General features: G+C 45.6%; 1 protein-coding gene across 1 annotated transcript in view; it reads left to right on the top strand.

The window, feature by feature from the left end:
• The first annotated feature begins 700 nt into the window (after window positions 1-700).
• The window catches only part of RAP1A (RAP1A, member of RAS oncogene family), a 65,740-nt gene continuing 41,547 nt past the window's right edge, over window positions 701-24,893 (top strand). Inside the window, exon 1 of the mRNA XM_040337496.1 lies at window positions 701-876. The gene's annotated coding sequence lies outside the window, so the exon portion shown is untranslated. The remainder of the gene's footprint in view (window positions 877-24,893) is intronic.

The raw sequence follows: 24,893 nt of genomic DNA, 5'->3' as shown, positions 1-24,893 counted from the left end.
CATGCGCACTCCAGAAAAAAAAAATTGTGGGATATTTATTATAGCAAAAAATATAGATTTTTTCCAAAATGTACGCCTTTTTTTGTAAATGGCGCAAAAAATAAAAACCGCAGAGGTGTTCAAATACCACCAAAAGAAAGCTCTATTTGTGGGGAAAAAAGGATGTCAATTTTGTTTGTGTACAAATGCCGCACGACCGCGCAATTGTTAGTTAAAGCCATGAAGCGCAAAAAAGTGGGTAAATCCTTCCGGGGCTGAAGTGGTTAAGCTGAATACACACTATACAACTTTTGCTGATAGATTTGCTTTAGATTTAACTATGTAATGCAAGGATCTGACTGATTGCATCCAAATTGAAAGTGTTTAGGCCTAACGTCATATTATCTGTTTTTTGTAAATCCAAAGAATATTGTATAGTGTGTATCCAGCTATAGAGTGGAAAAAGGGGGGTTGAAGTTCCTCTCTAAAATCAATGACAGCCGCCAACTAGTCCCCAGCTCATCGATCTGTGTGACTGGAGCCAGATAAGGAGAGCGCACAATTCGCACATCGGCTCTTCCCCTTCAGATGCCAGTGACGTTCGTTCACTTCTAACGGTTTTCACCAAAGCTCGCCTCTGATTGGCCCCCCAACCCCTCCGAGGCTTGCGGGGGTCGCGCGCACGCTACACGGAAAGCCCCGCCCCTCTCCGCCGTGAGTGGAAGTCGGCGGCGGCGCGCATTGGCTAGGCGGGTTCCCAGCGTGAGGTGATTGTAGCGGTAGTTGTCTGTGACTGGCCAGCCGGGAGAAAAGGGGGGCTGTTGTCCGTCTATTAGAGTTTTGGCTTTGCCGGGGGATCCGGCTCCAGGTGGTGGCCTCTGGAAATAAAGACTAGCGGTAAGTGACAGGGGGCTGTGGGTGTGGACGGAGCGCTGTACAGGCGGAGGAGTGAGCAGGAAAGGCCGGGGATGCGGCCCGTAGGCTGCCAGCTCTGGTTTGGGTGGAGAGGGCGGAAGGGACTTCCTCCAGGCGGTCATTGGGACTCTCCCTGACTTGTGAGTACAGGGCTTGCTTTCTTGTCAGGGACTGTGCCCACAGAGCTCACAATCTAAGCTGTGTGATTACACTGACACAACTTCTGCTGTACTTCTCATCAGGTCTAAAACTTGCTCAGCCCTCTGAACTTGTTTATGTCAGAGGACTGCCTGACTTATGTGGGTGGGCCGCTCATTATGTTTTATAATAAAGCTTCCTTTAATCTAGAAAAGCTTCTTACGGAACTAGCTAATACATCTGAATATGCTGCTACTTCCCAACTGTAAGGCAGCAGGGATAGTGCTGGTTTAAAGCCCAACTCTGAGTTTTCCCAAACAGTCGGGCTATGCCCACGCTGCACAGGGCAACTGCTCGTTTCTGTCTAGGGCAGTGATCCGCTCACTCGTAGGGTTTTATTGGGAATCGCTGTAGTCTGATTTGTATTTACAGATCCTTAGAGAGGTTTGACTGCACAGATACTATCAGTGAGTGGATCACTGCATCAATCTCTCCTCACCTTACACCCCTATCAGACGTACGGATCCTGTGAGGATCCGTACCTTTCTCATCCGCTTGCTCAGCAGGGATCGCTCCGTTGATCCCCCGCTAAACCAGCAGATGACAGGATGGTCCCTGGACACTGTGCAGGGACCGCCCTGTCAGATCTCCCCTATGGGGGGATCGAATGAATACGGACCGTCTGTCCAGGTTCATCCGATCTGTAGACGGATGGAAAAATAAGATTTTCTTCCGTCTGCAGAATCGGAGCACAGCGAACACCAATGAGACATCCGCTGACACCCGCTATCCCATAGGGATACATGTATGTTCCTTTTTCATCCATAAACTGATGGATGAAATATGGGCATACGGTCTGCTGGTGTGAAAGGGTGCTTATAGAAGTTTTATTTTTACCCAAGACCCGTTTGTTGTGTCCTGGGATGTCAGATGGAGAGTAGCTGTAACTGCCAGGGGACAGTTTCACTCACCCACCCGTCACTTACAGCAGGTCCCTGCCACCGACCAGACAAGAGGCAGAGCCCGGGCTGCAATGCGAGCAACCGCCAATACAGATTGAGTTTACTTGCTGTCAGTGCTGCTCGGCCCCTAACATGTCACGGACCGGTCCGGAGCTTGCGGTCCCTGGTCTAGGGGATTGGGAACAGCTTATACACAACTGATCCTCCTCTCCCAGTGGGGGCAATAAAGGGGTTAAGTGTGTCCTAGGGAGTGATTCTAACTGTAGGGGGGATGGTCTCACAACATGACAGAGATCACTGCTCCAGATGACAGTGAGCAGTAAATTGCTGTCATGTTGCTAGGCAGAACAGGGAAATGCCTTGTTTACATAGGCATCTCCCCATTCTGCTGCTCCATGACATGATCGCGGGCCCCCGGTAAACATTGAGTCCGCGGGGCCAGTGCACCCCGTGGGCAGTGTGCGCACCCACAATGATGCAATTTAAGCGGTGACGTACAGGTATGCCCATTTGCCCACCGCTGCCATTGTACCGACGTATATCGTCACGCCCCCAGCGAACATCGAGTCCACGGGGCCAGTGCACCCCGCCGGCGATGTGCGCATGCCCACAATGATACGACTAGGCAGAACAGGGAAATGCCTTGTTTACATAGGCATCTCCCTGTTCTGCTGCTCCATGACATGATCGCTGGCCCCTGGTGAACAAGTCCAGTGCATCCCGCCGGCGGTGTGCGCACCCACAATAATACGTTTTAAAGGGGATGTAAAGGTACGCCCATTTGCCCACCGCTGCTATTGTACCGTTGTATACTGGCGTGCATTGATCGGCAAGTGGTTAAGCCACAGGAACTTCTAATTTACGGACCGGTGAAGTGCAGAGCAGGATTATGGGACAACGGGACCGGGGGTGGGGTCCAGCGTAAGGCTACATTACAGATTTTCTGTAAAGGTGACCTTGCGTTCACGATGGTCTGAGGTGTTGCACTGAGGGTGCGTTTCTGTATGGTCTGTTACTGGCAGTTCATGGTCACAGCTTCTGATTGGGAGCCAGCAGGATGAGTGCCCGATCATGTAATTAGTGTAAAAGCCAATCACAGTGGTCACATGATAGAGAAGCTGTGCCATATCCTGGGCATTAAGGCAGAACTAAAGGTGCTATACTTGCCTTCTCTCTAAGTATGAGGGCCGCAAGAGGTCCCTCTTTGACAACTCTCCAGGAGCCGGTCTTTTTCATTGGCCAGTTTTTAAAGGCTCCCCTGGCGCCGGAAGAAAGATCACCTCTCCTCCCTGCCATCTTCTGGGACACGTTGCAGGTCCCAGAAGATTGCCCGGCCATGCGCAGCTCGCGCCCGGCTGTGAAGCCACAACCGGGCGCCTACAGTTAGAATGCTGGCGCCACAGAGAGGAGAGCTAAATGAGAGAGGCTTTGTGGCGCCTGCTTCGCTGGACCGTGGAACAGGCGAGTGTCTGATTATTAAAAGTCAGCAGCTACACTTTTTGTAGCTGCTGACTAAGGATGAGCTCTGGCTTGTTCGCATAGAACACATGCAGAGCCCGCCAGGAAGTGTGCACGGCGCTGTGCTAATAACAGTCAGGGAGACATTTCACGATCCCTGCAGCCGAGCATCGGGACAATGTCTCCCTGGCTGTGATTAGCACAGCGCCGGGCTCACTTCCTGGCGGGCTCTGCACGTGTTCTATGCGAACACGCCAGAGCTCATCCTTGCTGCTGACTTTTAAATGGGCGGAACTCTGCTTTAAAAGCGGAGCCAGGCCCTCTTAATCTTTAGGATGGATTCACACCTATGGCATTTTTAGTGCATTTTGCAGATTTGCACTACAGAACGTGTTCCAGAGGAGACCATGTTAAGCTTGAGTGGACTGTAGTGCAAAAATGGACTGTAGTGTAAATCTGCAAAATGACACTAAAAATGCATAGATGTGAATCCAGCCTAACAGCCAAGGAAGCTGCCATCTTCGCTAATGTTTGATCTGCAGTTGCCATGGTGTTACACATGTGATCTGTTATAACACTAGCCATTTGATGGCTTGACGGTTTGGTTGACGGCACAAGCAACTGTGACAGTTATGCACAGCATGCCTTGAATGTAACTGTCTTTGGAAGCAGTTGAATTGCTGGGTTTCGTTCCTATTGAAAGGCTGCTGGGTGCCAGTGTGAATTATTTATAGAGACCCTGTCACCACGTCCTGCTCTACCAAGAAAAAACACTCGGGCAGTTTGTAGTACATGTACTTACAGCAGTGTTTCTTGCATAAAACTAGAGTATTTTGCAAATAGGGATGAGCTTGCATTTGTTCAAAACTGGGTTTGCACGCGAAACAGGAAGTGACCATTCCTGGGCCAATGAGCTGCAGCTGGGAAATGCCCTGCCCTTCAACTATGCACACACATGGGCTGGGATCCTTGTGACATCGGTGACCTAAGGTCATTGATGTAATCGGCATCTTCCCTCGTTTGTATCATCAGTGGAAGTCTCCCCTGCCCGCAGCTCATTGGACCAGGAATGGTAAATAAACATAGGCTCATCCCTGTTTGGGTGTATCAGTCTTGAACCGAGTGTCTGTTGATGTTTTTTGTTTCTTTTTTCAGACTTTTTTTTTTTTTTTTTAACATATTACTATTGAAGTCTGTTTAAGCCTAAATCATGATGAAGGAACTTCAACTTTCAAACCTTGTTGCCCTCAGATGTGAATGGGCACCATAAATATAATGGAAAACCTAGTGTCAATCAAGCCTTAAAGGGGTTGTAAAGGTTTGTTTTTTATTTTCTAAATGGGTTCTTTTAAGCTAGTGCATTGTTGGTTTACTTACCTTTTCCTTCAATTTCCCTTTTAAATGTTTTTTTTCTTTGTTTGTTTTCTTCGTCTGAATTTCTCACTTCCTGTTCCTCCTCAGTAAGCTGTTCTAAATGACTTTCCACCACTCAGATGATGGTGGCAAGTTTACTGAGGAGAAACAGGAAGTGAGAATTTCAAACAAAGAAAAAAAAAACATTTAGAAGTTAAAGGTAAGTGAACCAACAATGCACTAGCTTAAAGGAACCAATTTAGTAAATAAAAGACAAACCTTTACAACCCCTTTAAAGCACTTTTGGTGAAGCTTCTGAACACTCGGGTGTGAATGGGGCGTGGCTTCTAAGCCACCCGCAGCCTCCCCCTTACAGCACAACATTTCAGCTGCAAGTCCAATCTTCTAACATAGGCAGTGAAAGCCACTGCTGTCAGTGTTTACTATGTCGCATACGCCGATTTTAGGAGAATGTTGTCCTCGCTGTAGAAACATTGTGATGGTGTAGAGGTGTGGCTCCTTTCAGCCTGGAAATGTAGTATTTCTGTCAAACTAGTGGTGCTGATATCTCTGCTTAAAGGAACACTAAAGACACAACTTTTTTTTTTTTTGTAAAATAACAAACATGTTAAACTTGCCTCCACTGTGCAGCTCGTTTTGCACAGGGTGTCCCTGAACCCGGTCTTCTGGGGTCCCTCGGCGGCCGTCTCAGCTCCTTCTGAGAGCTTTCCACCTTCATGGGAGCTCCCTCGCATGGCGGAAAGCTCTTGCGAGCACGCTCCCGTGATACAGCGGCGGTCATAGCCACTGACTGTATCACTCGGCCCCGCCGCGTCGCATCATTGAATGTGATTGACAGCAGCGCCAGCCAATGGCTGCGCTGCCATCAATCCGTCCAACCTAACCAATCAACGGCCAGGCTGGGAACCAAACAGGATGACGGGGACGCGCGTGGGACTTTCGAGGGGTGATGTAAGTAAAACAGGGGGGGGGGGGGGGCGGTGCTGTTGGATGTTTTTTCACCTTAATGCATAGGATGAACATTTACCTTTACTACCCCTTTAAGTGGCTGAAATTCTGCAGAAGTGTGAACGTGCTACAGATTGTTTGCCTATGTTTAGTACAGAGGTAGGTAACCTTGGCATTCCAGCTGTGGTGAAACTAAAAATCCCATCATGCCTCTAGGCGTCAAGCCTGTGACTGTCAGTCTTGCAATACCTGTAGCCTCACAACAGCTGAAATGCAGAGGTTGCCTAGCCCTGGTTTAATACAGCAGGATGTGGTGACAGAATCTCTTTAAGAATTGCACTTTTTTGTTCTACCATCCACATTTTCCATTCACACCTCTTCAGCTTTTTGGTGGCGTGTCATCAGGGTTTAATTATGTCCTTCAGCTCAAGGTTCTGTTTAGTTTTGTTGGACCCTGCTGCCTAGTTCAGTAACTTGTCATTTCTGTTTAATAGTTTTATAAGGAATGTGTCAATTTAGTGTCATGCTTGTAATTTCAATACATATATTTGATGTGCCTGTATGAGGCAACATTTTAATGTATTCTTGTAATGCAAACTCTAAGCATTTATTAACAGTCTAAAACCTGCGTGTAAGATTTTCCACTTGTTTGGCTGTTTTTTTTTACCTGCCCAGTTTTTAACAGTAGATTTGTGGATGCTTGTGTTTGTCTGCTCATTGAATTGCTAGTGAAGGAGCTGTCACAGGATTTTAACATCTGTCTGTTTTTTATTTTGTTGTGAAAGGGTAGAACATCTGTTTTATTGATTTCTGTGCCCCTCTTTTGTGGATGTTCACCCTCACCGCCTGTGACATTGGGGTTAATTTTAGGGTTGCACCGATACTGAGCATTTGCATGAGTACTTGTGCAAATGCTCTGATGCTTGACCCCATTTTTGGGCAGCCTAATGGATGATCGGTGGGGGCAGTTACAAGCACCAATCTCCCTGTATAGCTTTTCTGCCAGCCGCTTCTACTCCTCCTCCCCCCCCGCCCTGTCACACGGCTGTCGGGAGATCGGTGCTTATAACTGTCCCCCCCCCACCACACCAATCACCCCCGGCTGTTCCCTTCTGTGTCCCCCAGGGTCCCTATGTGCTCCCTGTGTCCTGCTCTGGGTCCCGATCTGTTTTGTCCTCGGATCCCCTGCATCCTCACTGACTCTCCGTGGGCTCCCCCTGTCCCCCCATGTCCCGAATCTTTCAGAATGAATGGCAGAGGAAGGAGCCGGTAAATGTTATTTACGGACTCCTTCCTTTTCTGAATGGACAAAGTCACTGACTCTGTCTATTCATAACTGAAACATCGTAACCTGTGTTCTGTGAGCGGAGCCGCTGTCTCCTGTCCATTCATCTGCAGTGCAGCTGAGGCTGCAGAGAAAGGGACTGGGGAATATCTGTCCTTACCCCTTTCAGAGAGGGAAAGGGACTAATATCAGGGGTCTATTTACCCCTGATGTCTCACCAAAGATCCCCCACAACAGGGCTGAAAAACAATTATAATAAATTTTAAAAGTTTTTTTATAAAAAAAATAAACAAACCCCGACACCGTCCACCCTGGGGGAAAAAAAAAAAGCATTGTAAAAAAAATTAGATAAAATAAAATTGTAAAAAATAAACTGTTAAATTATAAAACAAACACTACTGTCACATGTGCCACTGTCGCATAACATTTAAAACAGTATAGGTAATCGGTATCGGGCGAATACGTGAAAATAATTAATGTTATTTGTACTTGATCTTAAAGTGGCATTGGTGTAACCCTAGTTAATTTATTAAAACTGGCGAGTGAAAAATCTGGTGCAGCTCTACATAGAAACCAATCGGCTTCAGGGATTTTTTTTTTTTTTGGTCAGTTTAATTGAACAAGTTGAAGTTAGAAGCTGATTTGCTACCATGCAGAGCTGGAACAGATTCTGAGTGCAACAGTTTTAGTAAATCTACCCCTGTATATCAAGTAAATCACGGCCAGGAAGTCGGGGGTAATCTCCCAAACAGGAACCTGATATCAGAAGCTTGATTAAGGTTCTAACAATTCCTCTCTATGAAAAGCAAAAAATCGTTTGAGTTCCCTTGTAGCAAGAATCTTCTGTTATTGCTAAGATTATCAATAATTATTTGGTTGGCAATATTTTATATTGTATTTATATCAGTGCCCTCCAACCCTATTGGCTGAGACATCGCTTTGTGAATCAAGTGCTCATTTTGAATCTATATGTACTTATTCTGGAAAATGCCATTGTCAGGCCAGAAAGAAATGCACACATTTTTTTTTTTTTTAACACTTATTCTATTCATTTCATGGCACTACGCTGGTGCAAAGAACATCACTGAGCTTTACAAATGTCTGGTATGTGTCAGACCATAACTTTATAAATTAATATTTGTGTCAATATGACTATTGTCACGAGGATGGGGAAAAAAAGGGAAGTCTTCAGACACATGATGCTTCATGGTCCTCTTTCTATTTGCCTCCTCTCGGTGCTGGGAGACTGGTCCTCAGTGATGGAAGCAGCAGTTGATGAGATGCTGTAAATCCAGTGCCCTGTGTAAACACCCACCTGGCAGACCCATGAGGCTCTACTCTCAAGGGATCTCCATAGTCTTACCAGTAGAGTGATGAATGGCATCATTGAATGAACCCAGAAGACTGAGGACATCTTGTGGCAGAGAACAGGTACTTCGGGGGACACTTAAGGTGTGTATTGCAGGCAGTGGAACACTTCTAAAATAAAAATAAAATAAAAAATAAATTTAGATTGGAGTTGCGGTTAAACTGTAAACTTAGTTAGGACAGTGTTTTGAGCTCATTTGCACCACACATGCATGCAAACATGTTTTAATACTTTTTATGTGTTTTCTGTACTATTTACACATGCTTTGTATGTGATTTAATGTTTCCTATTGCACTTTTCCACTATTAATAAACTTTTAAGCCTAGGTTTACACTGGTGCGTGTGGAACACTGCATGCGATTCACACAGGAATGGCACTGCATTCAAGGTCTGTGCAGTGCGATTTGGACCATACATTTTGTATGGCTTAAATCACATTGCATCCGCACCAAAATGGTGCCAGACCCTTTTTTCACCCGCCACCTGAATTGCATTGCATTGCATGGATGGTCACACCCATGCAATGCGATTCTGACAATCACACTGCACTTTGTGATCTGTTTTGGGGTGTCGTTAATCTAACATTGACACCTGCAGCAGATTCCATGGACATTGTAAAATTGTGATGTGGGAGAAACGCAGCGAATCTTGTGTTTCCAGCATCGCATCAGTGTGAACCAGGGCTGAAAGCATGTGGAAAAACGTGTGCACATTTCATGCATTTTGAAAATCTTTTTGGCCCCTATTCACACAAGTGATTTGAAGAGCATTTCTGACACTATAATTATATTGTGCCCGTTCACTTCTTAGCACATGGTTTTGCTTTACATTCGGAAAAAGTACAGTAACTTCTTTGGGTCATGACACATTATGTCTACCAACCACTATACAATGGCTTTGGTAACGCCAGGGTGGATTTGATTTAAATCACTAGTAAAGAGACTTGATTTAAATCCACTCGATTCAATTCTTAATTTTTAAAGAGCAACTAATATTCCTAAACTTTGTTTATCTCATTGTTACTGTGAAATAGTTTGAATGCATCAATACAGTGCATGTTATCTCAGCTTGCAGAGATTGGATTCGTTGAATGAACTGAATAAACTTTATTATTATTGTATCTTGAATAGAAAACTATCTAGATTTTTTTTTTTTAATTGAACGGACAAATTGTAACCTACATGGTGAACAAAACTGGAGGTCAACCGATATTTGGCCATTTTGGAGAAATCGGCATAAGCCGATTATTTTCCAAATTGGGCTGATATTGAACACTGGCCGCGCCTCTGCCAGCAGAGGAAGGGGGAACGTGGGGTGGGCGGGACCCAGCTATCCAATACCAGCCGATGGGATCTGGGCGGGCCGCTACATGTATGTGCGCCCACCTACGACATCATTCTGAATTTGTCAGCCCTCTCTCCATACAGTTTCACAAACAGCGGAGGTGCAGAGAGCAGTTTCACACAGTTACTCTATCAACTGCCAATCGGGGCCACTTGCCAGTGTCGCCAGTGCAGCCTGCCAAAAAAAAAAATGGCCTAAAATACCGGCCGCAAAAATTGGCATCTATCGGCCGCCCTGATTTCTAAATTGGCCAGAGAAAAACCCATATTGGTCGGCCTCTAAACAAAACTAGTTTTCCATTGGCTAAAACAAAAAAAGCTTAAGCCTAAAAGGTGCAAAAAACGATTGTGGGAAAATTGCATAACAAATTTCAGTGTGAAACCTTGCCTAATTCATACTTACAAAGACTTGGAATGCAGACAGCCCACAATGAGGGACAGGTATTTAATTCTGTCGCACAGCAAGACAATGCTAAACGGGGGGCCATAGCTCTATTACAAGGTTACAACTTAAGTCATTGATTCCTCTTTTGGTTGCTCTAAAGTTGCATGTAGTTCCACAGAATAATACCTGCACCCTGTCCCCCTCCTCAATCATTTTGTTTAGAATGAAAATGTGTCTATTTTTCAGTAATCTGTCACAGCTGGCTGCCCAAGAGTTCAGACGCATAGGTCGCAAATACACTGTAGACCATGGATGGGCAACCTTGGCACTCCAGCTGTTGTGAGTCACATGAGGCATTGCAATACTCTGACAGCCACTGGCATAACTCGCAGAGGCTTGATGGGATTTTAAGTTTTAGTACAGCAGGAGTACCAAAGTTGCCCATTTCTGCCGTAGACCTTTCATATGGACTTTGATGAGTGAGAGGCATTGTGATTTGCACCCGTGTTGCTAGTTTTGCAGTGTATAGTAGTATAAGGCATTGGAGAGAAGGCCAATTGAAAATTGTATGTGAAATTCATAGAACCTGTCTCACAACAACGCACTGCAGAAGATAATTTGGACAGACTTTCTATAAGCCTGCAGGGAAGCAGAACTAAACCCTCTTAATCAACATTTTTGTATTGTTATACACGATTTATATAGCACCAGCAGTTTGCACAGTTCTTTACAATAGAAAGGGAGACAGTACACAGCAATAATACAATTCAATACATGAGGGTCCTGAGAGTTTACAATCTAATAGGCATTAATCCTTTTAATCCTAGCATAAGTAAATGGATAATAAGGTTTTCTATATTGACTAATTTTTAAACTTTTTTTTTTTTTACATCAGTTGCTTATTAGTTTCTGACCTAGGCCAACATTCTGTCATTCATTGACATTTTCTTTCATCTAGAGGCTTTAATGCCTGAGCTAAGGGCAGGTGGATTCCTGGAAATAAATTATACATAAATCTTCTGCCCTTACTGTAAAGTGGTTGTAAACCCTGTACTATCACTTTTACCTACAGGTAAGCCTATAATATGGCTTACCTATAGTTACCGTGAATATCTCCTGAACTTGCACAGTTTAGGAGATATTCACTGTATACGCATGTCCTGACGTCATCGTCACTTGCGCACTGAAGAAGCGGCTCGCTAGTGCCATTTCTTCAGTAGCTGTGCCATGACCGACTGCTCCCGCACCCATGTAACATCATCATGGCTCCGGCCAATCACAGCACCGGAGCACGCAATCCTCGAATTAACTCCGGGAGGCGTGTCACCAGTCACATCGGTGTACGGGGACCTCTGCAAAAGCTTTGATCTAAGGTAATATTTCATAATGAGATAGAAGGCAACGGCTACTGGCTTATTATGCCTTTGGTTGTGTGTTTAAATAAACAAAAAAAAAAGTTTACAACCGCTTTAAAGTGTTACTAAACCCACAGCAGTAAAATCAGCCTGTATATGCAGTAAAGTATGCTTGTTATGCTCAATGTGGAACCTCCAGGTTTAAACCTCTGCTTTGTGTAAAAAGGCTGTTTGATCCTGTATGCACAGATCATCCCCTTCTTACATTGTCAGGCTTGGTGTGTATTGCTAGAGTTTTTTTTTTTCTTGGGAGTGTGTATGTGATCAGCACAGGGCTAGATAGAGGGTCAGGGGTCCTGCATCCTGATAGGACAACCAGTGCAGTATGAAGACTCCTCCTACAAGGTTTAACCAGACACTGATCAAAGTCACAAGACTGCTTATTACTGCTGATGAGAAAATGTATTTAGCAGTTTATTTTTACTTAAATAATTGCATTTCCATGTTCTGTGGGAGACCAGATATAGTGAATGCAGGGTTCTGTGTTTGGCGACACTTTAAGATCACACTTTTAAGATACAGTTCAGCTAAAAAGTTCATGTTCTCCCTCTACTGCTTAAAAAAAAAAGCGGTTGCATCCCTTGCCTCTCCTTCTTTTGCAACAGTGCTGGGTGGTCTTTACCCCTGGATAGCACAGCGCTTATGTAATGTCTGTAATGCATTACACTGTCCGTGTGATGCGCTCCCCAGGGAGCGTGTCCATGACAGCCTGGCTTACAGGAAGTGGGTTGAAAGACTCTGGGGGACCTTTAACCCAGAAGACTGGTGGCATCTAGTGAAAGGTGAGTTATTGCAGCCAGATCTGCTTTATTGTTTTACCTGCCAGGCCATATTTTTTTTATTTTTTTTAAAAAGGTGAAGTTGGATTCACATCTATGCTTTTTTAGTGCTTTTTGCAGATTGACCTGTCTAAATCGGGGTACCTGCTCCCCCACCACAAAAAAATGTGACATTTAAAGGAGAGGGGGGATAGGAAGAGCGAAACATCCCCTTTTGGGTAAACTTCTGCTTTAAGTGTATGTCTATCACAGTTTGCAAGTACAGAGGTTTAAAATATCCATAAAACATACTTTGCTAAATTGGAGGCCGTGTGAGTTACACTATTAATATATATGATTGGGTTTGTTAACTTGCTTGATAAATATTTGACCGTGTATGTTTTACAATGTGTTTTGCTTGTGTGTTGCCTGCAGCAAAATGCATTCCAATGTGAGTCAGAGGAACTTTAAGGAAATATGAAGGCTGACATTTTCTGAAAATTCCAGTTACCTAGTCGTTCTGCTGATGATGCTTTCAATACTTTGTTGCGAATGTTTGATTATTTAACCACTAGGGGCCCGCGCTATAGCCGAATGACGGCTACAGCGCAGACCCCAATTGCCGGGAGGACGTCAATAGACGTTCTTCCCTTTGCGCGCGCCGTGATCAACCACGTCAGTGAGACTCGGGTGATCACAGATCCAAGTAAGGGGCCGATCCCGGCCCCTTACCATGTAATCAGCTGTCACCCAACGACAGCTGATCATGTGATGTAAACAATGCTCGGTAATCGTTTTTTTTTCTCCTTGCGCTGACAGCGTGAGGAGAAAAAGCCAATCACTGGTTCCTACATAGGGAACATCGGTCCCCAGTGGAAGAGGCACATCAGCCTCATTAGTGCACACCAGTGCCACCTATCAATGCCCACCAGTGGTGCCAGTCAATGCCACCTAGCAGTGCTGCGTATCACTCACCTACCAGTGCTTATCTGCGCCAATTCTCAGTGCCGTCTTATCGGCGTACATCAATGAAGGAGAAAAATTACCCGTTTGCAAAATTTTATAACAAAATATAAAATGGTTTTGTACTTTGTCATTTTTATTTTTTGTTAAAAAAAAAGAAGAGGAGAGGTGATCAAATACCACCAAAAGAAAGCTCTATTTGTGGGGGGGGAGGGAATGATTTGGGTACAATGTTGTATGACCACGCATTTGTCATTCATGGGGGCACCTGTGCAGGCTCGCTTCCGAGTCCCACTGCTGCATCCATTGACACAGATGTCCTGTGTCACAACTTATGATTGACCGCAGTGGGAGCCAATGGCCCCTGCTGTTATTACTCTGTTAAATGAGGAGAGCAACGGCAGCTGGAGCCACTGCACTTGTGCACATCGCTGGATCGGTTTTAGGTAAGAAAAAAAAAAGGTGGTCTGGGGAGAGCTGCAGCACAGGTTTTTCACTTCAATGCATACGTTAATGCATACGTATAAGTAAAATTTCAGTGATTTTTTTCATCTTTCCATTTATTAAATCTTCTTCCCTTGGTTTAACTTTGGATAGTAAAACAGTTTATTTCTGCCAGTAAATACCTTATACAACCCACTTCCGGTTTCTTAGCTGGTAAAAAGCTTAGGCTTATGACATGCACAGCTCATTCTCGAGAGTTTGCCAGGAAGGGAGGGGGTGAGTCATAAAAGGGCCAATGAGAGCTGCAGAGCTGGAGGTGTGCCTCTGTGTGTCTGTAACTTCAGGAAGTGAACAGATGGCAGCTTCACCAGATAACTGTTAAAATGGATGCAGCCAGACTTGGTGGCGGGAGGTTTCTGCAGCATATTTGGCAAGTACAGAATCACAGTATATATAAAATAATATGCAGAGTGGTTGGAGGGAGACTTCTGAATGGCAAAGAAGATGTTTTTTATTACAAATTATGTGAGCAGTTCCTCTTTAAATCGGGCATCGTAGCGCGAGCTACAGTATGCCGGTCTTACATTTTTTATCCCCGTACTCACTGTGCTATTGTACATTGAAGATTCCGGGGAATGGGCGTTCCTATGGTGAGAGAAGGTGATTGACGGCCGGCCCTGGCACGTCACGCTTCTCCGGAAATAGCCGAAATAGGCTTGGCTCTTCACGGCGCCTGCGCATAGCCTGTGCGCAGGTGCCGTGAAGAGCCGAGACCTACTCCGGCTGTCTTCGGGGAGCGTGACGTGCCAGAGCCGGCCGTCAATCATCCTCCCTCTCCATAGGCACGCCCATTCCCCGCGGGAGTCGGAATCTTTAATGTGCAATAGCACATTGAGTACGGGGATAAAAAATGTAAGACCGGCATACTGTAGCTCGCGCTACTATGCCGAATGTAATGCTAGACTGATGGTAAGGAAGGTGAACCACCGCTTTAAGTCATTGACTTTGAATTCATGTTAGAAATTGCAACCTACATACTTATCTCAGTAATTTTTTAGGAAATCTACTTTTGCCAAAAACAAGTGTGCTATGTAAATTTTAAAGCTTTGTGGTTAAGTGCTTGGCACTTCCGCCCAGCAACACTAGAGTCATCGGTTCGAATCCCAACCTCGACACTACCTGTACGGAGTTTGCATGTTGTCTCCCTGTGTCTGTGTGGGTTTCCTTTCATACTCCAAAGACATGCTGGCAGGTTTATTGGCTCATATCTAAATTGTGTATGAATGGGAGTTAGGGACCTTAGACTGTAAGCTCCTTTAGGGCAGGGACTAATGTAAATGTGTAAGCACTGTGAAAATTGACGACGCTATAATAGGTACCTGTAATAAATAAATTAACATTTTTGTTGGAAATATTTTTATTTTATTGTATTCTTATTTTTCGTTTTTTTCTTGCTGCAGATTGCGTTATGCGTTTAATAGACTTTAAAGAACCTGCACCAAAAACACAAGTGTTGCTTTTAATTTTTTTTTTTCTCTATAACAAACCGTGTTGCTGGTTTAGGAGCGTGCCGGAAAGCCAGTTGCCACTTCCTTACCAACCGTTGAGTCATCAGCTGTCAGCGGGTTTCCCCACTGATGGCTGAATGTAAAACCAAGAATTGTTGGCAATATAATAATCAGCAAAAAAGTTACCCTTTGGATTGGGTTTGGATCTTTCCAAAAAATAAAAATAGCATGGGGTCTCTCCCAAAATCCATACCAGACCCTTATCTGAGCATTTAGCCCGTCATTTCAATTGGCTGTCCTACACGTGACAACCCTGCCAAAGTAGCTCATGTACCTTTTGTGTGTCGAATGGCATGCGTTTTTCCCCACATGTTTTGCTGTGTTTGTTGTTTGCTGCACTATTCAAGCGAGTAGGCTGCGTGTCAAATGCTACGCTCACAGTTGTGGTACAGTATTCTCTTTCAAAAAGACCACTCTTGTGCCACTCTGAAAGGTGATCAACCACGGTTAGATTTTCACAGATTAATGCAGGTGTAAACAAGCCATTACTAAAGAGTATCCAGTAAGAATCTTTGGAATATATGTAGCTCACTTGCAGGGGTTACCCGCCAGAACAAAAATGTAACATTGCAGTTTATTCTTGGATTTGGTGGCTGTATCTCCTTGTTACTTTCCATTAGTTGTTTTGAAAGCAAAAACAAATTGGAGGCCTTGCACACGATCCTGATGTTTGAACATCATTATTGGCAGAAATGTTTTGTTTATTTCTCACATATTCGCACTCATACAAGTGTAAAATAAATTCTAGCTTTCAAAATGCAATTTAAATTAACATTGTATGAATGTAAAATACTCACCAGCAACAAAACAATGGTCTGCATGTACATCAGTACTAAACACAACAAAAAAATATCTGTATGCCTAAAAAAGCTGCATTTAGGCAGCAGTGTGCAAGAGACCGTAATCCAGGGCTTGACAAACCCCATGTTGCCATGGTGATGAGGTTTTGTCCCGGCTCATGGGCTGCCACCCAATTGCTTCACAAGCCCTGCTCTCCGTAACTCTAAACTGATGACTTATAGAGGGCTTTTAATGCGTCGCCTATGGAAAATATAGGGTTCCTAAGTTTGTTGCCACTTCACAGGCGCACACAAATTCAAGGTTTGACATGTTGGGTGTCTATTTACTCACTGCAGCCTTGGATTTTATATTTTACCAAACAGTTGGGTAATTGCATCTTTGTGCCCCCTAAGATTAACTTTTAATGTGTTTTTTTTTTTTTTAACCTTTTGGGGTAATATTGAGTGACATAAAAAATTGGAACTACCACTATTTTATTCTTTAGGGTGTCTGCTTTCAGAAAATATATAATATTTGGGGGTGTGCAGAGTCAGCCTGGGGCAGGGTTAAGGGATTCATTGAAGAGGGCAGGTACTTCCCTTCAGGCCTGCTTATGCCAGCTGGGCTGAAAGTGTCAGAGGGGAGTTGTGTGTTTTGGAGAGAGAGATGGGCAGCATGCTGTGTCAGAGGATTCGTTGCTGGATTGTGGCTTGCTGGGTGAGCTAAATGATATAAAAGACTGTTACTCTGGTTAGAGCTGTGTACTGTGCACACCAGCCTGTGGATACTGAGATGGAAACTTTTTCCATATGTACACCTGTATTGCAAGACAAGCCTGTCGTTTCTTCTGTTTGTTTTGACGTTTTGCTGAATAAAGCCATTTTTGTTTTACTGGACTGTCTGAGCCGGCTGTTAACCGCTCTGATCCCTTACAGGGGGTTTTTAGGCAAAAAAATGCAAAAACGGCTCTGGCTGTGAGGGTTAAAGCATACGTTCACCTTCAGGAACATGTTACATGTACCAAGCTTTGTTGGTTTAAAAAAACTGGCTCTTAACTTTTTTAGCTGGCTCGTAGATTTAAAGTGGATGTAAACCAGATTCATGAAATTTGAGTGGGGCACATATATCTGCAGTGTTTTATCTCTCTTCAAGCTACTATGTCCTGTAGCTTTCTCCTGTTCTGTTCTTCTTCTGTTATCAGCCTGACTCTGTCACATATGGTAAAAGCAGCCAGAGTTTTGTGTTGGGGAGGATGCTATAAATAGATCAGCAGAGCCCTGAGTGATTCAAGGGACAGAGCTGAAAGTCTGTACCTAATGAGGAGTGGGGGTGTGTGCCTTTCCTTTAATCAGCTGTCTTGGCTGTATGCCCAGGCTTCACTTCAGTGTTGGGGTCCTTTCACACCAGCGGACCGTTCGTCCGTTCATTACAAGTCCATTAACGGACTTGTAATGAATCCCTATGGGAACGCGTCCGTTAGCGGATGGAGCATCCGCTAGCGTCCGCGTCAGTCGGGATCCGCTTTTCCGAACGGAAAAAACCCTATTTTTCTTCCGTTCGGCGGAAAGGACCGGATGCAGACGGACAGACGGTCCGTCTGCATCCGGTCCCCCATAGGGGACAGCGGAGCAGAGACAGGGCGGTCCCTGCACTGTGTGCGGGGACCGCCCTATCCGCCGACAGCTCTGCGGGGATCCCCTCTGAGCTTTGGCGGACCCAGAAACGGTCCGCTCCGTGTGAAAGAGCCCTAAACCAGGAAGAGAAAATATCCTAAGGCTCCTTTCACACAGGCGGGCTACGTCCGCAGATCTCTGCTGAGCCGACGGATGACAAGCTCCTCTCTGCTCACTGAGCGGGGAGGGGCTTGTCGGGCGCCGCTGTCTCCTATGGAGCGATCTGATGAAAACGGACAGATTCGTTTTCATCAGATCTTATCCGATCCGCCATGGACGGATGGGGACGTGTCCCCATACGTCTGTTTTTAGCAGATCTGATCGAGTCGGATGTCAGCAGACATGTCTTCGCTGACATCCGCGCTCCATAGGGATGTATGAGGCTGTTAACTTCACTGGGTATATGTGAGGTTTTGCATCCACTTTAATGCATATTTGTCAAGCCCTGCCATAATCTATCGTTTGTAAATTGCTAATCTCCCCATCCCAATGTAATAGTGGTAAACACAAGGCAGATTAGTTGGTAGTCAAGGCTGTTTAACCACTTTAGCCCCGGACCAATACACTGTCTAAAGACCCAAGGTGTTTTTACAATTTGTCACTGCGCTGCTTTAACTGGTAATTGCGCGGTCATGCAATGTTGTACCGAAACGAAATTTGCGTCCTTTTCTTCCCACAAATAGAGCTTTCTTTTGATGGTATTTGATTGCCTATGCGATTTTAATTTTTTGCGATATAAACGGAAAAAGACTGAAAATTTAGAAAAAAAAATTATTTTTCTTATAACAAAAAGTAAAAAATATCGAATAAACTAAATTTTAGTCAAACATTTAGGCCAAAATGTATTCAGCCACATGTCTTTTGTAAAAAAAATTGCAATAAGCGTATATTTATTGGTTTTCGCAAAAATTATAGCGTCTACAAACTAGGGTACATTTTCTGGAATTTACACAGCTTTTATTTTATGACTGCCTATCTCATTTCTTGAGGTGCTAAAATGGCAAGGAAGTACAAAACCCCCCCAAATGACCCCATTTTGGAAAGTAGACACCCCAAGGAAACTGCTGAGACATGTTGAGTCCATTGAATATTTTTTTTTTTTTTTTGTCCCAAGTGATTGAATAATGACAAAAAAATTAAATATTCCATGGACTCAACATGCCTCTCAGCAAATAGCTTGGGGTGTCTTCTTTCCAAAATGGGGTCATTTGGGGGGGGTTGTGTGCCATCTTGGCATTTTATGGCCTTCAAAACTATGATGGGTAGTGAGGAGTGAAATCAAAAATTTACACCCTTAGAAAGCCTGAAGGCGGTGCTTGGATTTTGGGGTCCCGTACGCGGCTAGGCTCCCAAAAAGTCACACACATGTGGTAGCCCCGTACTCAGGAGAAGCAGCAGAATGTATTGTGGGGTGTAATTCCACATATAACTATGGCATGTTTGAGCAATATATCATTTAGTGACAACTTTGTGCAAAAAAAAATCAGTTTATCATATTCCCGCAACTTGTGTCAAAATATAAAATATTCCATGGACTCGACATCCCTCTCAGAAAATAGCTTGGGGTGTCTTCTTTCCAAAATGGGGTCATTTGGGGGGTTTTTGTGCTATTTTGGCATTTTATGGCCTTCGAAACTGTGATAGGTAGTGAGGAGTGAAATCAAAAATTTACACCCTTAGAAAGCCTGAAGGCGGTGATTGGTGTTTGGGGTCCCGTACGCGGCTAGGCTCCCAAAAAGTCTCACACATGTGGTAGCCCCGTACTCAGGAGAAGCAGCAGAATGTATTTTGGGGTGTAATTCCACATATGGGGGGAAGTATGCTTTGCGCGTGGGTGTAAGCGTTACTGGCACTAACTAGCTACCTAGCGGCACGAGCGACACTAATACAGCGATCAGAAAAACGATCGCTTAGTGACGCTGGCAAAAGGGGGGTGAAAGGGTTAACTAGGGGGTGATCAAGGGGTTAAAACCTTTATTGTGTAGGGGGCTATCCTGGACCTAACTCTAACTGCCTGATACTAACTGCCTGTCACACTGACACTAAATGCAGTGATCAGTAAATGATCACTGCTATTTAGTGACGGGGGGGGGGGGGGGATTCTATGCCTATGTGTCAGTGTAGTGCTTGTGTACTCACTGTGTGATGTCTCCGCTCCTCCGCCGGACGAATATACCGGCGACATCACTTCCTCCTCTGCCTGTGTTTACAATGCAGGCGGGGGAGGAAGCGGATTGGCTGGGGAGCGATCCGGAGGGGACGGACAAAAACGAACCGCCGCCCCCTCATCCCGGATCGCTCGTGAAGATTACCGGACCGCCGCAAGTACCCCCGACCCACGTCAATACCTCCGTACGTAGCGTTTGCTATATTCGTTCCCACCGCCACTTCCGGGTACGATGCTGGCGGTGGGCGTTCCTAATTGATGGACAGGCATCCGACCGACGCATCCATCGCGTCACGAGATGCCGAAAGAAGCCGAACGTCGGTGCGGCTCTATACGGCGCATGCGCACCGACGTTCGGCTTCTTTCGGCATCTCGTGACGCGATGGATGCGTCGGTCGGATGCCTGTCCATCAATTAGGAACGCCCACTGCCAGCATCGTACCCGGAAGTGGCGGTGGGAACGAATATAGCAAACGCTACGTACGGAGGTATTTTTTTAAATAAAACCAGCCGATTCTAATTGTAATTAATGTAGCAAATGCAAAGTCAAAAGTTTATTTTTAGGGGAACCACCCCTTTAATAACCATAGCTCCTTCCATTGATACTGTGGAGGAGTAAGTGTAGCCACCCAGGGACAAGAAGTGTTATTTGGAGGATTATCTGACGAAAATAAAGGTGGAAAAAACCTAGTGCAGGCCTCTGTTCTATGGGACAGTAAGCTGCAATATCCATTTTTTTTTTTTTTTTTTTTTGGGATGGTGGGGTAGATATGCTTTAACTTAATAACCTTTTACCTTTGAACCCCTTTAATGCCACTGAGGTAATGATCATGTCGGCAGCAACGCTGGGGACGCTTTACACACCCTGTATATGTGTGCAAACTTGACGAGCAGTCTGTTTTCAGATGCAAGTGCTGCGAATGTACCGCTGCTGGATGGCTTTCATGATCACTGCATCTCTCAAACATCTTCAGAGTTGCATTGCTTTGTTAGAACACATTACATGTTTACTTGTAGGGACAAGAGACTGTTGTGTAGTTATCGTGCAAATAAGCATTGCACAGTGGCTGCGTGTAACTAGATTTGGAAGCACATCTAATTAATTTCAATGGAATTGCATGCCTATTGCATTCACATACTATCAGATAAGCATAATGAATCATTAGTGTTTTGTTTTTTTCCTTGTTATTTGAATTCACGATTACTCAGATATGCTCTAAGCAAGCATATTGTCCAATCTGGGTACAGTTTGTAAGCAACAAGATGTAAATTGCACATGTGTATACCAAACATGTACCTACCTTGTTGTGCTTTAATCTACCTTTTTTCTATGGCTGTTGTAATAATGCACTTCAGAATATATTTCCCTGGCTGTTTTATATAAATGTATTCATAATGCATGTAACATATCAAATGAAAGTGGTATTAAACTCAAAATGAAAACTGTAATATATTGCAGCTTACCAACCTTTTAGATATGGTGCCCACATTTAGTTTCCTATTTTTATTTATTTTTTTACCAGGGGATCCAGACAGTAACACTCTTGTCTTAAGCTGCATTAACACCTACATGATGCGGCAACGAGGGCAAAAATGTGTATTTGGCTGCTTTCCTGGAAACTATGCATCACCCTTGCAGTACCATTGTTTCTTAATGGCACCCCAAATGTAGGTAACAGTCACCCACCAGAACATTCCTTGCGAGAACGTGCTTGGATTACTGCCAAAAAAGGTGCACATGCTACATTGGCACATTTGTTTTGCATATGGCAGCCCATTCAAGTGAACAGGCTGACCTACAGTATGCTGCTGTGTGACAAACATGGTCAAAAAGTCACGTTGCAAATATGTGAATGCAGCCTTAAAGTGTCTCCAGGAGCAATGGAGCCACACTAAAGCCAGCCAGAGATGGTGCAATTTCCCCCCAATCAACATAGTCCGTGTAGATGGGGGAACTCCTCCTGCAGAGCTATTGTGTTCTCCTGGCGACCTTTGTGGGAGAACAGTGATTATTACTAGTGGCTATAGCCGCTGGCAATAATCACAAGAAATATCTGACAGGCTGGTTGTACCCAAGTTGATCGATCAACTTGGGTAAAATCGGCTTTGCCCAGGCATGGTTTGAATCTTGGCTGGTCGCTGCTGAACAGGCTGAGATTTGAACCGTCTATGGCTGGCATTAGAAAGCAGCATTGTCAATCTGGGGCGAGGGTAGTGTTGGTTGCCCTAGCAGATTTAGATGGACTCGACTAACAAAGCTGAACTCCAGCTGACACTTTTTCAAACGGTTTTCCCTAGTTCGTCTTTCAGGACAGCCACCTTAGAGAGATCCCGGCTCCTCCCCTCTCGGGAAACACCGCCTTCCATTGCAATATTTAAGCCTCATCCTCCCACCGGCCCCTCAGTTATCCTTCGGTGGGGAGACACCGCTGTGGAACCAGGGCCGATGGCTGGGGAAGCTGAGGCTATGCGGCTGGAGAGGGGGGGGGGGGGCGCTGTGGGTAAATGTTCCAGGTCCCCCCTGCGTTAGCAGCCAGCTTGGAGCTCTGGAGGCTGGGCTGGATGACGGGCGACGTCCGTTCCGGTTGGGGGCGGACGCTTCAACACGAGGCTGTGTCTTCTGGTTTCCGGAAGTGGCATAGAAAACGGACCAGGCACTCGGCTCGTGCGGCCTTTCCTGCAGCTGGTGTGGCAGCATTTGGGAGGCCAGTGATCACCGTTCCTCAAATCGGAAATGGAGGTAGAGGCCTCAAAGGCAGCTCCTGGAGATGAAAGCACCAGCCATTCTAAGGTAAGTGGAACCCAGGGGTGGTGTTCCCTTACCTGTTTCCCGTTGGCTCCACAGGTGTTTTCCCCTTCCTGGTGGTCAGTGGGGATAGGAGTGATCTGGGACCCTGGTGATGGTTGGTCCCGGGGGTGGCACTCCTGGTGATCCTTGTTAGTAGCGCTGGTGGGCCCTAGCTTAATGCTGCTGCCTTTTTTCTCTGTCCTTTTCTTTCAGAAAGCCACGAGTAAATCCCCCCATGGGTCTAGGAAGAACTGTCCTGTGTGCAGAACCACAATGGGGGATTCCTGGGCCAAGGCACTCTGTAGGGGGTGTATTGAGGGGCTAGTAAGAGAGTGGACAGTAGAGCAGGGGGTAGATCTGGTGGCGTCAGTTAAGGAGCTTTCGAGCGCTTTCCAGTCTTTTCAGGCACTGTGTTCCAGTTTTCAGTTGCCCCAGCCCCAGAGCAACCCTCCACCAGCGCAGCAAGCGGTTTCACCTGACCTAACGGAAAATTCTCCCTAATAGTGGTGAGAAGCCGGAAAGGTTTTGCAGAGGAACAAAGGGGGGGTGTTCCCAGTCCATGATATTTTGGTCGATGCCATCAAGAAAGAATGGCAGGATCCGCAAAGGAAACCTTTTTTTTCTTGAAAGCGCTGAAAAGAAGGTTTCCCCATAGCAGAGGACCATCAAAAGTTCCTAAGGCTAGCGGTAAAGACCGGGGAAGAGGTACTCCATCTGCAGTTCAGAGCTCTCCTGTTCGGTCGATCATCTTCCCCCCGGCATCTTAACCAAGGTGATGGTGGAAGTCCTGGCATTCCTGCGACTGGGGGGAATCTCAATAGTCGCATACCTAGACGACCTTCTCCTGTTTGCACCTTCTCCAGAGCAGTTGGCCAGGGATCTTCAGGTAGCAAGAGACATCCTGGAAAACTTAGGATGGCTCCTAAACCTAGAGAAGTCCAGCTTAGTTCCGTCCCAAAAGGTCACCTTCCTAGGCTGTGTGTTGAATTCAACAATTCAAAGGGTCTTCCTTCCCTCAGAGAAGGTCCTGAAGGTAGACAAAGCCATTTTGCTTTTACAGGGCAGCCGTCAGGTTTCAGTAAGAAAGGCTATGTCAGCCTTGGGCTTACTGACATCCACGCTCCCAGCAGTTCAATGGGCAGGGCTACATTTTCGTCGTCTTCAGCTATTTATTCTGAGGGTCTGGGACCACAGTCGGGGGTCTTTGGATTTCCTGATTTCGATTCCAGGTCAGGTCAAACGATCCCTCTGGTGGTGGAGAAAGGGAGCAAATTTGTCTCAGGGTCTCGAGTAGATTCTACCAGTATCCAGGACGGCCACGACCGATGCCAGCGGCACAGGTTGGGGGAGTGCACTTAAGGCCCCAGGTGGGTACAGGGTACCTGGGGGAGAGAAGACGCAGAGAGGTCCTCCAACTGGAGGGAGCTGAGGGCAGTAGCTCTGGCACTCAGATCCTTTCAGGGGCAACATGTTCGAGTCCAGTCGGACAACTCCCCAGCGGTGACCTAAATCAACAGGCATGGGGGTACAAAAAGTGGCTCCCTGTGGATTCTGGCGGAAGTCATCCTCAGATGGGCCGAACGCGATGTTCTGTCCCTGTCGGCAATACATTTGAAGGGGAACAGAACCAGGCAGAGGATTTCCTCAGCAGGACAACACTGAGGGAAGGCGACTGGGTCTTGAGCCAGGAGGTCTTCAACATGGTAGTCCAGAGGTGGGGGTGCCATGTGTGGACCTTTTTTGCCTCAAAGCAAAATGCCAAAGCAGATCTCTTCTTTTCCCTGAACAGATGGGACTGGGCTGTGGGAATAGATGCACTGGCTCAGACATGGGCATTCTCAAGGTGCTATGCTTTCCCCCCTCCAGTGCTGATCCCAGCAGTGTTGAGGAAGTTTCAGGTGGAGAATACAATCCTCATTTTGATTGGCCCAGGAGACTGTGGTTCTCCATCCTAAAAAGCCTGGCCGTAAAACCCCCATGGATTCTTCCCGTTCTAGACAATCTTCTTACTCTGGGTCCAATCTGTTGTCCTCACGTGGACAGGTGGAACCTTGCAGCTTGGCTTCTGAGGAGGAATTGCAAAGGGACAAGGGCTTCTCTGATCGTCAAGTAGCAACTCTTCTAAGCTGTAGGAAAGAGGTGACGCAAGCTATCGTAAAGTTTGGAAACGTTTTAATAGCT

The sequence above is a fragment of the Rana temporaria genome, chromosome 2 (assembly GCF_905171775.1).
Source record: "Rana temporaria chromosome 2, aRanTem1.1, whole genome shotgun sequence".
In the NCBI taxonomy this organism is placed as follows: domain Eukaryota; kingdom Metazoa; phylum Chordata; class Amphibia; order Anura; family Ranidae; genus Rana; species Rana temporaria.
Note: the sequence above shows the minus strand (reverse complement) of the source record. Positions and strands in the feature narration are given on the sequence as shown.